Here is a 3669-nt window from a genome sequence, read left to right as displayed (position 1 = left end):
TAAAGCCGAACGGCAGATCCACAGTGAATGTGTGAGCTTGTAGATAGACTTTTGCCTAATGTTCCTCCCAGAATAGTGATGTGCTGTGAATGCAAGAGTGCTTAATACAATACACAAACACTATATACACAGTGAGATGTGATCTTTTTCTGGAAATAAGGGACGCCTGGCCGGGTTTCCCTTATTTGACTTTCAGTTGGCAGCCAGGGAGAACGCTGATTCAGTCCAAACCAGTTGGATTTTTGTTTTGTTGCTGAGAGAGACCACTGACTGCATACACAGTACAATCCTCAACAAATGTTATTGTGTACAAGAGGTGGGCTGGATAGAAAACAACAACAAGATCCCACTTGCCAGCACAGTAAAATACTATGATATAATTTACTACTCCTAAGTCTGAATATGTAAATATGGACCCAAATGGACCCATGTGGGTCCACATTCACACTCCCAGAGTAAAACAGACACTGAGGTTTTACTAAAGATTCACACAGTCTCCATCCAAAATGACGTTCGAATCCAAAATACTCTCACACAGAAGTCAAAGAAAGGAGAAAGGAGAAAATAAGTTGAGAATGGGGGAAATTGGAAGACATCAACCCACCAGGCATGGAGTCACAGTCAGCAGGTGGTCTGGAGTCAAAAGAGGTGTGCATGTGCGTGTGCATGTGCATGTGCGTGTGTGTGTGTAGTTGGTTGTGGTGTTTATGTGTTTTGAGGAGAGTGGCAGCTGTTCATTAGTCTATTACAACCCCCCCCCCCCCCCCCCCCCCCCACACACACACACACACACACACACACACACACACACGCACAGTTACACACACAACATGGCACATATTCCCTACCCTAGAAGGTCACACCAAAAATGCAAATGTGTTTACTTTAAATACAATTAACACCCAACCCAACCGCAAGACACTGTGACACAGAACATATTATAGTACTGTCCTGTTCCCGTTTCAGATTACATTTTAAAGTCTCAGATGTATCTTTGACCCCATTAAATTGTCAGGCAAATCTCAACTTCTGTCACAAAAATATAACGTGAATTGTGCTTCTATCAGCTCAGTTCGCACCTGTGCGGTGCAGGCCTGAATGCGTCCCCGATCTGTGTGTTTGTGTGTGTAACTGTGTATGTGTGTCGAATGCAGTGTGTGTGCGTGTGCGTGTGTGTGTGTGTGACCCGAATGCTGCAGGGGTCAATGGGTCGTGCTACAAACAGACATTTCACACTCATTGGAGCTGTGTGCACCTCTCAAAAATCGATCTCCATACAGAGCCGATCTAAAAGAACACACGTCCGTTTTTAAGTGTCACCATGTCATTATAGATGACGACAACAGCCTCACTTATATATCCGATTCATGCCATTCCGTTGTGTAACACATTCTGTGTCTATTTATGTCTTCATTGCGACAGATCACAGTTTGCATAGGCCTATATAGGGAGCTCACAGAAAGCCTAGCTTCTGTGGTTTAACCAACGATGAGAGCATGAATGTACAATATACATCTGGCAGGTGTGAGAGCATATGGACAGTGTCTAAGGAAGCTGGTGTTTCACTGAGCTGTAAATGTAAGCCTTACATCTGTACCAGCATGTCTCTACAGACCCGGACACCAGCTCACCCACTGTACTTACTCCGTCAAACCCTGTTCATTTAACTCTGAGTCTAGTATGCGAGTGGAACCAAAGGGTCCATTGTTGTTTGCTTCCATTTGTAGAATGTATGCAGTTACACGTGGATGAATGAACACTGAGAATACATTTTACTGTGTGTGTGTGTGTGTGTGTGTGTGTGTGCGTGTGTTTCCCATGTCCTGAAGGTAGACAAGGACAAAAGAAAAAAGAACGAGAAAAGTGTACGTGTTTGCCGTCTTGTTCATGAGACATTATTGAAAAAAGAGTGTATATAACAGAGCAGTCAGAGCTGTCCCTTCTACACGGCAATGAGAGTCAATTATGACATCTGATGCTGTCACCCTCAGCCACCACCATACCTTATCAAATCTACCCATGTCCCATGGCACGAGGAAATATCATGAGCAATTTCTGCCATCACTCCGTCTCCTATCATATTACCCCCTCGTCTAGTAAATGACCATCTGCTTACCACTTCACCCTGCAGTCCTGCATCCCTCCATCTCCCAAGTTCCCAAATATTAACCTCCTCTCCTAAAACGCAACTCAGTCCGGGTGTTTCACAACATCAATCCGGTTTGATCTCCTCATTCCAAACCTATAGCCATGGCCGAAGATGTTTACAGACTAGCAACACAGCAGAGCTCAAGACCCTGATGCTAGATAGGATTGTGTGGAGGGCAATGATTCTGGAGTCCCAATTTGGTGTTGGCTAGTCTGAACCTTCGCATCGCATCGTACAGTCTACTTTCCTATTTCCTTTTCTCCTGTCTGATTAAATAAATATGAAGTATTCAGGGCTGCACAGGCATCTTGGACTGAATGCCCAAACATGCATCATGAATACAATTGTCATATTTCTGTCTATAATTGTGTATTTATTATTTTATTGAAGGGATGAATGCTTCCGTTTTCTTTCGTAAACTTCTTGCAGCTCCAGTGTTTCCAGTGGTTGTCAGAGGTTGTGATGGAGGAGCGACCCATGGGTGGGATTCATTAACATTCAAAGCCTACAGCCAAACTCATCAGTACACTGTGGTAAGCTGCAGCGACACCTGTTAGGACCCCAAGACACAAGTTAAAGTGATGTGACATGATGTGTCAATTAAAGAAGCTCGTGGCAGCCAAGATCTTCTGTGCAAAACTATGAAAAACTAAAAAAAAAAATGAGTTTGATGCATATTGAATGTAAAATGTTACTGCACAAATGTACTCATGCACAAAATGACACAAATCATGAACGCAGTGAGACTGTTCGTGAGTAGGCCCAGGAAGAACCGCGACCCCCAAAATCCCGCCTGTTATAGCACTCGTGGTAGTGCATAACAGGTCACCACAACTGCGAACAGTTGTGGTGTCGTACAAACTCTATTTCTGCCGCAGCCTCCTCATGTCCTCCCATTTGTTTCTCACAATGCTATTTAGTGTTATCGATTATCTAAAGCAAGTTTCAAGTCTCTGCAAGTTGATGTTCACACCATTTTGGAATAAATTAAATCTAATGGCTTCTTTGAATACTGAGCATACTTTGGAAAATGGTTGGCAGTCATGTCGAGTGAACAGGCAACCAGACCACCATTGTCCTTTAAATCACTCATAATTATAGTGTAAGTTATGAACAGCAGCAGTCTAATGAGCTGACATTAGCCTTAAATGATTGATTGATTGATTGATTGATTGTATAGACATCTATCTGTCAAAAGGATAAAACAAAAAAAGCTTCAGAACACTGTCTGCAATCGGTTGAACTTGTGTTGATAAACTGATTATGGATGAACAACAAGTAAAAGACACAGATGGTCAAGGAACACTAACACATAAAAAATAGAAATCATTAACAACATACACAACATAAAATAAGCAACAATAGAGATAAATGCTAATTGAACATCAGGCACATAGAACATATATTGTAATTTATTTATAGCAAATCACTCATGTCATAAACTCCTGTCAACACCCCCTCCATGAAGAGCAATCTGCTCTATGCCCTGGAACCTCCGGGAGGAAATGGGGGGTGAATGG

Source organism: Electrona antarctica, assembly GCF_951216825.1.
Source record: "Electrona antarctica genome assembly, chromosome: 22".
Classification (NCBI taxonomy): domain Eukaryota; kingdom Metazoa; phylum Chordata; class Actinopteri; order Myctophiformes; family Myctophidae; genus Electrona; species Electrona antarctica.
The sequence above is the reverse complement of the archived record's forward strand: the minus strand, read 5'-3'. Positions refer to the sequence as shown.